This window comes from Spermophilus citellus (genome assembly GCF_964194105.1).
Source record: "Spermophilus citellus genome assembly, chromosome: 5".
Classification (NCBI taxonomy): domain Eukaryota; kingdom Metazoa; phylum Chordata; class Mammalia; order Rodentia; family Sciuridae; genus Spermophilus; species Spermophilus citellus.
In genome coordinates this window covers 93,965,204-93,977,732 of record NC_138186.1, presented here as the reverse complement: position 1 = coordinate 93,977,732, position 12,529 = coordinate 93,965,204, and the positions used below count along the sequence as shown (strand labels likewise).

General features: G+C 42.4%; 1 protein-coding gene across 1 annotated transcript in view; it reads right to left on the bottom strand.

Moving 5' to 3' along the window:
- The window catches only part of MRAP2 (melanocortin 2 receptor accessory protein 2), a 40,521-nt gene extending 28,486 nt beyond the window's left edge, over positions 1-12,035 (bottom strand). Inside the window, exon 1 of the mRNA XM_081296224.1 lies at positions 11,953-12,035. The gene's annotated coding sequence lies outside the window, so the exon portion shown is untranslated. The remainder of the gene's footprint in view (positions 1-11,952) is intronic.
- Between the last annotated feature and the right edge of the window lie 494 nt (positions 12,036-12,529).

Here is a 12,529-nt window from a genome sequence, read left to right as displayed (position 1 = left end):
GGGGAGGCATCCTCAGGCCAAATTTAGTTTAACACTTTTCTGTGAATCCATCTAAGTCAGAAAATTCACAGCATGTGGATTTCTTTTTCTTCTCCAGTTAGAGGTCATGCTTCCAGGACTTTTTAGAGTGTTCTCCTGACTGCAATCCTTTGATTTGAGCATGGCTCTTCTTTGAAGATGGACATTCTGGCTACTAAATTCAAGCCAGATATATCACACACACTTGCACACTCTGGGCTTCCCTTTCTCAAATTTCTTGATACTGTCAAATTCTATATACCATTCTCTATTATTTAATAGAAAGTACTTGGTTGCCCAGAAGATTCCAAAAACATGGTAACTGTCAGCTAACAGAGAAATTTAAGATATATCTTCCAGTTTATCCCTACTTCTCCAGAAAACAGCAGCAACTTATTTCCAGAGCAGGATATAGAACAAAACATATTCCCAAGCCTGAAGAATTCATCTTAAAATCATCATCAATGCCAACAAAACAGCTTCCAAAAGTAGAACAGGACTTAAATTTCACTCAGCAATTCAGCCCCACCTGAAACAGAGACCCACTAAATTATCAAGTGGACATCCTTCCTCCACCAACCAGTGCCTCAGGTTAGACAAGCAGTTTGGACTTCATCAGCCCATTCCTCCAGTTATGCCCTGTGTTGAGTAGTAAATAGGCTAGAAAGTGATTTGTTTAGTTAGTGTCTCCTGGCAACAGTACTCCCCAGTTCACTCCAGAAAATGCTTATTACCTAAACTTAGGCCCTGGAACACCATGACTATCATTGACCTTTTGGAGTTATTTTGGATACTGATAACAGATCTTTCTAATATACCATAGTAACAACTATGCTACAGCAGTGTTAACCAGTCCTCTGTTGGCATTCTCTTCTTCTGGCCTCTTTTCCTGCAAACACCATCACAGCAGAGGCCTCCTCTGCTTTGCTCACTGCTGAATTTCCAGCAATCCACACGTTAAATCCAAATGTTGTTCCTCCTCAAATTCATGTATTGAATTGATAAAGTGATATTAAGAGAGGGGGGCTTCAGGAGGTCATGAGGGCTCAACCCTTTGGAATATGCCCTTATAGAAGAAGCCCAAGTGGGCTCCCGTGGCTCCTTCCACCATGTAAAGACAGAGCAACAAGGCACCAAAGATAAAGCAGTGCCTGGGCCCTGATAAGACTCCAAATCTGCCTTGATCTTGGACTTTTCAACTTCCAAAACAGTGAGAAATAAATTTCTATTGTTTATAAGTGACCTAGTCTAAAGTATTTTGTTTTAGCAGCATGAACAGACTAAGACACTGCACAAGGCCTGGGTCATAGCATGCATTCAGTGGAATATGTTTTTCATGATGCCAAAAAACCACAAAATTATCTTCTTCTCTCCTTTCTAACCCTGAACCTGAGAGCAGTGGTTTCAATTCTAATACAGACATTGGTTAGATGAAGAATATCATGCGACATGGGGATAGAACACAAGAAAAAAGCTGTTAAGCTTTCAACTGCAGAGGCTTTCTGGAGCAGAGAAGAGGCATGGTCCTGAGATGCACTGGAGGGTGTGGGCTCCCTGCTCCTGGCAGGTAAGTAAGGACTGCACCTTGGCCCCCAGCTCTGCAGCTTCAGGCAGCTGGATTTTCGGTCTTGCAGTAGTGCAAAGGCCTTTATGGAGTGAGTCACACTGATCAAGCACAGGGAATGATTTATAACCAGAGCATTCATTTGTTGAATTATAATAAGGAATAAAATAGCCAAGGAGACCAAAGCACATGTTTTACAGTCTGGGAACAAAATTTAAGATCAGAAGATTAGCTGGTAAATGTGGAATCAGGACAAGGGAGTTACATAATAAAATTAAATAGGACCCTATTCCTCAGCCCCACACACGGACCATTACACTACCTGTCTTCCATCTTAACACCAATGTCCTCTCACTGCCTCCCCTGGGGACGTTGGGGTCCCTACCACAGAGCAATCAAAGCTTTAACTCCTGCCTCTTTCTGGTCTTTACTTTTCCTCAGCTGTACTTCCAGAAAATCCCAGACCTGTTGAGGGCACTAGTGGAAACCCAGGCCAACCTCTCTATTACAGTCAGATTTTCTGAGTTTTTGCTCTATTCCTGAGCCTTCAATAAAAGTGGGTTTAAAATTAATAGAATTAAGTCAAAGAGTCAACTATCAAAAAGCAATCCTTCATAATGAGATATTACTTCATACCCATTAGGGAGGTTATTATCAAAAATTGGAAAATAGCCAGGCTCAGTGGTGCACACCTGTAATCCCAGTGGCTTGAAAGACTGAAGCGGCAGGATCCCAAGTTCAAAGTCAGCCTCCGCAACTTAGTGAAGGCCCTAAGCAACTTAGTGAAGCCCTAAGCAACTTAAATAAAAAGAGATTTGGTACAGCAGTTGTGTTTCCAGAATGGTCAGGGCCAGCACAGATACTCTCTAGCTGTCCACGTCTCTGTCTCTAAATAAAATATTAAAAGGGCTGGAGCTGTGGTTCAGTGGTTAAGAACTTTAGGTTCAAAATCTCTGGTACAAAACACACACACACACACACACACACATATTAATCAGACAATAACAAGTGTTTGCAAGGATGCAGGACATGAACTCTTGTGTCTCACTGGTGGGAATGTAAATTGGTACAGACACTATGAAGGACAGTTTGGGGTTCCTCAATTTAAACATGGAATTGCAATGTGATCCAGCAATTCCACATCCCAATAAATGCGCCAAAGAACTGAAAGCAGGGGCTCACAGATATTTATATACCCATGTTCATAGCAGCATTATTTACAACAGCCAAAAGATGGAAACAACCCAAGTATCTACTGATGGATGAACAGAAAAACAAAACATAGTATATACATTTAATGTAATATGACCAGTCCTTAAAAAGGAATAAAATTCTAACCATGCAACCACATAGGTGAACTTGGAACACTTTGGGATAAGTGAAATAAACCAGACACATGTTACAAAATTCTACTTAGATGAGGTACCTAGAATAAATAGTAAGATTTCTAGAGACAGAAAGTAGAATGGTGGTTTCTAGGGTCTGGGGTTGAGGGGAGATGGGAAGTTATTGTTTAACACATACCGAACATCAGTTCAGAATAATGAAAAATGAATAGTGGTGATGGTTGCTCAACGATGTGAATATCCACAATGTCACCAAATTGTACACTAAAAAATGGTAACTTTTTATGCTGTGATATTTTACCAAAATAAAAAAAAAATTCTAAAATTGTTTAAAATAATGATAAGTAATTGTAGTGTAGTTCTTCCTAATCAATGTACTTAGGGAGAGGGTAGTCGAGAGCTCGCTAAAGCAAAAGAAGAGTACAGTAGGGAAAGATGGTTCAGGGACAGCCAGGCACTTCTCTCAGGGTGGGTTTTTCCTCCTGCCAACTTTCAGAGATCTGGCTTTGCTCCTTTGAAAAGTCCTCGAGACATCCCTTTTCAAATAAAATGAATAAACTAAACTGTGAGGAACTCCCTTGTCCACCACAGGAGTCATAGGCAGCTAGAGAATATCTGTGCTGGACCCTGACCATTCTGGAAACAACAGCTGCTGCACCAAATCTCTTTTTGATAAGCTTCACTTTCTGTTGTCATTAGCCCACCATGTTTTAGGAGAATTCTGCTACAGGTTCTTTCCGAAGCTTTCAGGTCCCTCTCAGGGATTACAATTAAAGTCTGAGGCTTCCGGCTGGCAAAGAGGAAGCACCTTTATCTCTCTAAATGGGCTCTGTTCTCTGGAGAATACTTCCTAGAGAGCAGATGAATTTTATGGACCTAGAATAGGGTTGCCAACATTTTTATTTTGTCAAATAAGGAAAACTTTTTTAAAATGACTGTCATTAACAATGATCATTTCATAGATGATTTTCCTACCTTCCAGGTACGGAAGATACAGTTTCACAATAAAGGCAGCCCACTCCATGAAAGGAGAGCTGACAGTCTGGCATCAGTATTGTCACAGCATGTAGACATTTCCAAGTGGATCTGCATTACAGTGCATTTGTCTTCTGCATTCACATGAGAGCCACCTGTTATGCCTTAAATAGTCACCTCCCCTGAAAGCAAAGGAAAAGGACTGACAGGGAGTTGATGAGGTTCCTTCCAGACCTATTATTCTGTAACTTGATCAAATAGCAAGTTGCTTTCCATTTGTGTCATTAATTCAATGTGTCTTTTTGCAAAAACTATGGGGGTGTGTGTATGTGTGCATGTGAATAGGCATGCATGTGTCTAGTACTTTTATGGGCTTACTGTATCCCCCTCAAAATTCATAAGTTGAAGCTCCAACCCCCAATACCTCAGAATGTGACTATATTTGGAGATAGGGCCTTTAAGGAGATAATTAAGTTACAATGAGGTCATTAGGGTAGGTCCTGTTCCAATCTGATTGATGTCCTTGTAAGAGGAGGTGACTAGGACTTAGATAGGCACCAGGTGCATGCAAGGGGGAGTGAACATGTAACTAGCAGCAGGATGGTGGCCATCTGCAAGCCAAGGAGAAAGGCCAGGAGCAGAGCTTTCCCTTAAGGCCCTCAGAGGAAACCAGCCTTGCAGACATCTTGATCTTGGATTTCCAATACCCAGAACTGTGAGAAAATGAATTCCTGTTATTTATGCCACCTAGTCTATAGTATTTTATCAAAAATGGCTCTAACAAACTTATATAGGTGCTGAAATTAATTTTTGAAAAACAATATTCTTTGATGAATTAAACTGCCATGAGAAATTAAACTGTCATTTAACTGAGTTAGAAATTCCATTAAATTGACTTGTAGTGTCCCAATCACTCTAATTGTAACTAAACAACAAATATATTTCTGAAAAGGAAACCATTTCCCAAGAATTATTAATCCATCCCACTATATACCACCTTTAACAAATACACTTATTAATTAAACACATCCTTTAAGCGCAAGAAGCTAAAATTAGTGTGAATTAATTGAGATCAACAAGGATAAACACAATGAGCTTACCTATGAAAGATTTAGTGGGGATCAAAAGGTCAAGGCCTGTGCCTTCCAAGAATTAAGGCTTATATCTGAAACCACCCTCTCCCTTGTTGAATTTCACCCTCTTGAATACACATATACATGCTTGATGACACAGACAGCAAGTACAACAAGGTCATTAAGAAAGACGGGGCTCACTGAGGCACAGGAACCTGAGCTAGGAGCCTTCAAAGATGATCCTCTGAGCCTTTGCCCATCCTTTCCTGCCAGCCAAACTAAACTTCCATCTCCCTTCTTTCCCTATTCCTGCCTCCTCTCGAGGGCAGGGCCCAGCCACCTCCTCCACGGAGTCCTGCCTAACTATTTCAGCCTACAAGGATCTCCTCTCAAATCCCATGACTTGGATTACTTAAATCTCTCATTTTAATAACAAGAATATAAATCAGACTGTCTCACTGAACCCTAATACTGATTTATATAGCTGCAGTTTTTAAACATCATAGTCATGAAAGAAAAATTCTTTATTAGACCTTTTTTACAGTACCAGGGAATTAGCTACTCTTTAAATTTTAATTAGTGAAGTTTTTGAAGCATGTGGCGCAGTAAGATTGTGGAGAGTGTGATCAGCCATATCTAAAGTCACTTTGAAGATGACTTGACAAACAAGTCTAGTTTGTATTTCTTGCGGGTGGTATCTGTCTCCAAGCAGCACACATCATTCTCTACAGCCCTGAGCTAAATCATTCTTTTGACAAGCAAGCAAAAAAGAGAGAGACTGGGTGTTTCTATCTCTGTTCCACAGAAAAGGAAATATAAACTAAAACAGAGGTTTAACTAAGCTTGAGGCAGAGCAGCAAGAAAGCTCATTTTCTTTTTTCTTTCTTTTTTTTTTTTTTTTTTTTTTTTGGTACCAGGGAGGATTGAACCCAGTGGCACTAAACAAATGAGTCACATCCCCATCCCATTTTATTTCTTATTTTGAGACAGGGTTTTGTTAAGTTGCTCAGAGCCTTGCTAAATTGCTGAGGCTGGCATTGGACTTGCAATCCTGTTCTGCTTCAGCCTCCCCAGCCACTGGGATTACAGGTGTGCACCACAGCACTCGGAAAGAAAGCTCACTTTGTAATGACCATCTTATCTTCCTTGGTCTAGAGTTCTGAAACTAGGGTATGTGTCTTTTTTAGTTCCTCAACCTATCCCAGTCACAGTTACCTCAGTACAGTGGCTGATGACAAGCAAACCAGAGCTGGTGGAGCAAGCACAGTGCAGGCTCCAAGTAAGCCAAGGCCTCCTCAACTTGCAGGGAGGTGTGACCAGAAGACAGTCAGAGAGAGTCCTTGTAAAGTAAAGCCTGGAAGTAGGGTCCCTCACCTGGGTTATGTCTGAGGATACCAAATAGGTCCCTTAGTCTCTGAACATATCTGATTCATCTCCTGGAGCACAATTTTACAAGTAGACTTGATGGATTACTTTCTATGTCAAATAAGTAGTAAAGGTATGTTATAGAGCAAACTGCAAATGTAAAGTGAATATTCATGATGAACATACACCATGTTTCTTATGACATGTGAAACATATACCATATACATGGAACATATATATCATGATTCTGGCACTCTTGGCCTCTACTTCAGACTCCAAGGAATATGAGTTAACTCTCCCCCCCCCCCATGGGGCTAATTCAGCAGAAGGTAGGTTTATAAGATACAGTTTCTAGGTCTTTATCTTAAATTTCTGCTTCTCCCCTCTCCCCTTTTATTCTTTCATCCAAGGTAGAATTATATCTGTTGGAACAACATAAACAAAACCTTGTAGAAAAACAGGTAATGTTCACAATCATATCCCCTCATGTTTGTCTCAATTATTCTTTCTTGATCCACCAGGCAACTTAGAACCAGCCCTGGGATACACCACCTCAGCCACTCTAACTTCCTGTGGTGTTTCTGCTGTACCACAGACATGCCTCAGAAAAATAAATGCACCTCTAAGGAGAGTAATTACTTGAAGCATAACAATTTTTTTCACTTGAAGGGTTATGAAATTTTACTAATGTTCTTTGGTAAGGCAAAAATTACATAGGACTTGATAACAGAAACATGAGCCATAATTACATCCAGATTTTAACTTCCATGTTCCCCCCCTCCCGCCCCCCGGCCATTGGACTTGAACTTCTGGGCTCAAGCTTCCTGCCTCCCTTCTGAGTAGCTAGGAGTATAGGCATATGCTATTACACCCCACTTAACTTCCATAACTTCAGCATTTCATAAAGGCATTCTCAACTTATGCATTTTTACTATACATCTCAGCAACACTATAATGGATAAATAATCATACTTGCAAGTAAAAAAGCAAAACCACATACTCCCCCCCTCTTTCCAATAGAACAAAGCATTATTCATATTTCAGTCAAGAAAAAAAATTGTTTTGCACCCTGACATAAGCCAAAAATAACATGATTATCTTATCATGGAAGTTGGTCCACCAAATAATAAAACCTTAAACATTTCCCACTTCTGAGAGAAAAATATCCATTTTTTCCATGATTATTTGCTATCCTGATGTCTGATGACAAGTCATGACTTTGGGGAAAATAAGATCATGTGAGAAAATTGTTTCCAACTACGAACAACAGAATAATATACACATGAGAATATTGGTAATTTTGTGGAATTTTTCCTTCAAGTATTTATTGTAATTTTATTTGATGGGCCAGGCTTCCAAAGAAGGACACTTCTGCTCTCTGGGAAAATAAATGTTTTCTTTTTTAAACTGCTTCTGCCTTTAAATCTTCCTTTGTCAAAAGTAAATTTATCATTAAGCAAATAGCATGCTATCCTTTACTAAGTTAATCAAAGCATAGATAACCCATTCTCTGAGCTGGCACAACTTGTGGGGCCTGATCAAATGTCTATTTTATTTTTGTTTTCTACCATTCCATAAAATGCATTCAAGGGATTTATTGTCCCTGTCTTCTAATAAATGCTGAAGCAGATTCCTTGACTCTTCTGCTCAACCACTTCAAAGTCCCAAAAGAATTAAAATTTCCTGTCTTTAGACACACAAGGAACTCTGACCTGATTATAACATGAAATTGACCCACTCTGGACAAGGTCCTGCTGTATGCTGCCTCCTGAGAGACCTGGGAAAGCTGGCTACTTCTTTTCCACGTCCACTCAATTGCTGGTAGTTTCTCACCCTTCTAAGATCAAGGCAGGAGGACAGGCCAGCATTAACTATCTCTAAACTCTCTCTTCATGGGTGCCTGAGTGATGCTCATCTTCCTTCAACTGGCTGCTCATTCCTTCCTCTGCCTCTGGATTTCTAGAAGCTAGAGTCTGGGATGTTCTCACCTTCTGACAGGCCTTCCCTCCTCGGTGGTCCTACTTGGGCCCCAGGAAATCTTCAGGCATCCTTTGCCCCACCAAACTTAGGAAGGTGAGTGATCCAGTTGTCCAGGCCATAATATGAGTCCCCAAAGCAGAAAACACATATACAGCTCAATTCATATCACTTAAAAGCTCCCATCACTAGGTTTCAGATGAAGGAAGCAGCCACAGACCTTTCTGAAGACATCTCTTTAACAAGGTCTTCAAGGTCTTTTCTTTCAGCTTTTCCTTCCTTTCTTCCTCCCTCCCTACCTCCTTTCCTTCTTCCTTTCTTCCTTCCTTCCTTCTTTCCTTTACTAATTTTTTTGGTGGGGTGGGGGTGCTGGGGATGGAACCCAGGACCTCACTCATGCTAGATAAGTGCTCTACCACTGAACTACATCTCTAGTCCCAACCCTCATATTCTTGAAGTGGCCAGTGGGTTCAAAATTACTGAAAGGTTCTCAACTATCTATTCTGACACTTCTACTCCCTTTGGAAGTTCAAAGAAACTGAAAGTGTGCCTCAGTCAAAACTTTAAGTAGTACCCTGTTTACACACACACATTTATGATTAACTTCCAATTATTTTTAAAGTTCATTTTTGCTCTTGTGTTTCTGATAAACTAGAGGAAGTTGAGTACTGAAAGGGCTTTCAGAGATAAAATTCAACACCTCCACTCACCCAGTGGAGAATCCCTCCTCTGTGCAGTCCTGACTGCACTCAGCTTTGGCTTGACTGCTGATCCTACCTCTGCTACTAGGAACAAATTTACTCCCTGCTCCTCAGATATCTGAAGACTGGCCTCAATACTTGGCCAAACTTTTCTCTGCCAGGTTATCACTTCCTGTTCCTCCTATGGCTTGATTTCCAGACTCTTGTCAGCTAGGCCATCATCCCCCAATACTTTGAAGTTGTCCTCAATCTTTCTAAAGGTGCTGCCAAGAATGCAACATGGGGTACAGTGGACCTGGGGCTCCTTTCATCCAAACTCCACAGGGAGGAAGCAGGGGTAGTAGTTAAAGGCTCAGGTTCTAATCTCAGCTGTACTATTTGTTAACTATCTGACCACAGGAAAGTTATTCCATCCTTCTGTGCCTCAGCTTCTTCATCTATTAAATGGGTTGGGTTAAAATTGCAAAACACTCCTAATGGTGCCTGGCACTTAACAAGTTCCATACAAATGTCTGTAAGAAAAGGCGTGTCCTTATCAATGCAACCCAAGTTTGCTTTTGAGCAGCAACTTCACACTATGATTCATTCAGGACTGGTGGTCTATTGAAAACTACAGATTTTTTCTTTCACATGAATTGCTGGGGTTGCTTTATCCTTTACTTTTTAAGTTGACTCTTTGAACCTCAATGCATAACCAGACCTTTAATCCTACAGTGAGCCTAATATTCCAATATTATTATCTCTTGTCTACATATGAGTCTCATAGATTACCCTTTCAGATTTGTAGTTACTGCCACTCTGATCAATGCCCCCTCTATGTCTCTCTCTTAGTGAGAGTGATACCATGAAGGAGAAGGGACAGGGACAGAGCCCTCTGCATTCCACACTTTCCCCTCCTTATTCTTTGGTGTAGCAGAAGACAGCCTAAAGTGCTTCTGTGAGGGCTGGGCACCCCTTAGACTGTCCACTGATGGGAGGAGCCAGTAACTGACTTATCTGTAGATCCCTAGCTTTGGAATCTCTACTGGTAAAATGGAAATAACAGTCATCTTGCTATGAGGACGGAGAATCTGTGCAATAGGAAGCCCTTGGCCAACTTCTTTTCTCCCTGATGATATTAAAAAGTCAAAAATAAAGAATTAACAGGTGAATTCTGATTGGTGACATACCTCAGCATCTGGGGGCGAATAGAAATGGAAGGCGACCCTTTGCAGAAGGTGGTGATCAAGTCATTTGCAAGATAGAAGACAACCCCAACCCCGCTGTGAGAAGGGAGGGGTTAGTCTGAAAGACTGAAGGGTGGTAGCCAGGGGTGTGTATGCAGAGGCAGCAAGATAAACAACACACACACACACACACACACACACACACACTTCACAAAACAATACCCCTGCTCATGCATTGTACTCTGATGTTTTCCCTCAGATTGCCTTTCAGGTTTTAGAAATGCTGGTTGCAATTAACTAAACTCATTCCATTATCCTAATGGGTCTTAACTCATATTTAAAAAACAATGGACGTGGCACAATCCAATCCACAGCCCAGTAGATTGCTAGGAAAAGGAAAGAAACAAGTTGAGTATAATTTATCTCTGTAAATGCTTTTCTCAGTGGTCCAGAGCTATCTTTTTAAAGAATTTATTCTGGAATGTCACCAGGACTCAATGATTCTTTCGAAAGGTTCCTGGCCCTGTTCTCATGTCCATACCTGTGCAAAGGTGACTAAATGCTTTCACTGCTCGAGGATGTCTGTCACCTGAGCTTTGAATAATCTAGTTCAATTTCAGGCTTTAAGATCCTCTCAAAGATGTTTAGGCTGGATTTTCCATCTTGAAAGGAAAGATATTGATTGGAAGCAACACTGTCAATCCTGTTACCTGTTAATATCACCTCACCTTATGGATAATATCCTTATGGAAATAAAGCTTATTGAGGGCACCTAGCTTATCACAGTCTCCCCCTTTTCCATCTTATCCTTGCAGGCCACCTTCCAGCACCTGTTCTTGGTGATGTACACAAGCACACCAGATTCACAGTGCTAGTTTCCAGACCCCTCTTCCGCATTGCTAACTGGGGCAAAATCTATTGAATATCTCCATCTAATTTCTTCACCTGTCATGGGAAATGTTGCTACTTTGGCGATTTTCCTAAGAATTAATTTATGTATGGGAGTCCCTCTCTCTTCCCTGGAGTATCATGGACACTTTTCTCCAAGCTTCTTTTGCTTTTAAAACATTATTGACTGGTTCATTGTTGTCAGATTAAATTGATTATACTATCTGAGATTCCAAGTCATCTAAAACGCTGTGGAGACCACAAAGTCTCAAAATAGGTTTCTAATGAGGCTTCTTCCATTCATTACACAGAAAGGATGGAAAAGAAAGGCGGGGCGAAGCCATAACATCCCTCTAATTAGTAAGATGACCTGCAGGCAGGCTCCCCAGTCTGCACAAACCAACTGTCAAGCCAAGATTCATTCTGGGAACCTTACCCACTGCGACGGGCGCACGCCTGGGGCCAGGGAACAACGCATTTCTCCTCAAGGCGCAGGGTCTTCCTGCCCAGGAGGACTGTCTGAGTGGCAGGATAGCGCGGAGGCAGGCAGGCCCTGGCAGCGAGGAAAGTTTTCTCACCTGCCCAGCCGAGCTGCAGGAGAAAACCCACCCAAATGCGGAGCGCCCCCAGCTTCCACCTTTTCAGACAGCACCTCAGGCAGCACCAAGCACGTCAACCCACTGCAGAGAATGGGCTCCACACTCTTCCCCTTGGTAACCTCGAAACCCTGATCTTCCCTTCCCACGCCATTCTCCAATCCCCCCAACCAAACTAAAAACCACCCCCAAACCAAGCGAGTCTTATTAACTCGCTCGCAACCACACTGGTACGGCACCCGGGCTTTGCTCGGCCTGGGTATCCCGTCCCGCCCGGGGTTACCGGCTGGCGCGCCCCGGCCCGCGGGTTCCTCCGAGGCACAGCTCCTCCGAGGTGCGTGAGCACCGCCGCCGCAGCCTCCACCGCCTCCTCCCGTCGCCTGGGGCTGGCGAGTTGTTCCCTGCGCCACGGTGCGACGGAAACGCGCGCTCCCGACTGCAGCGGAGGCGGCGCTGGGCGTAGGGTCCCGGACTGGAGCGCCCAAGACACCCTCCCAACCCCAGGGCGCCAAGGCCAGAGGAGGTGAGGTTTGCAGAACTCTTTCTTGGACACGTCAGTCTCTCGACTTGGTATCAGAACCTTCCCCGAGGAAAGGAAAAAGAAGAATCTTAGGGACGTCGTGGCCATCCTTCGCTGGGTGGTGGGTCCCTAGGGCCAACTTTGGGTATTAGGAACTCCTAAACTGAGCGAGAGGGAATGAGGCATCATGAATTGATGTTTATGAAAAATCATCAGCACTAGAGTCAAGTTCAATAAGGTCCTTCATAGTGGGCTGCTTAATTACTACTTTGATTTTAGTGTCTCTGTCTGCCTACAGATGCAGGTGCCAGTGGGCAATCAAATGTCCTCCCAATAGGTT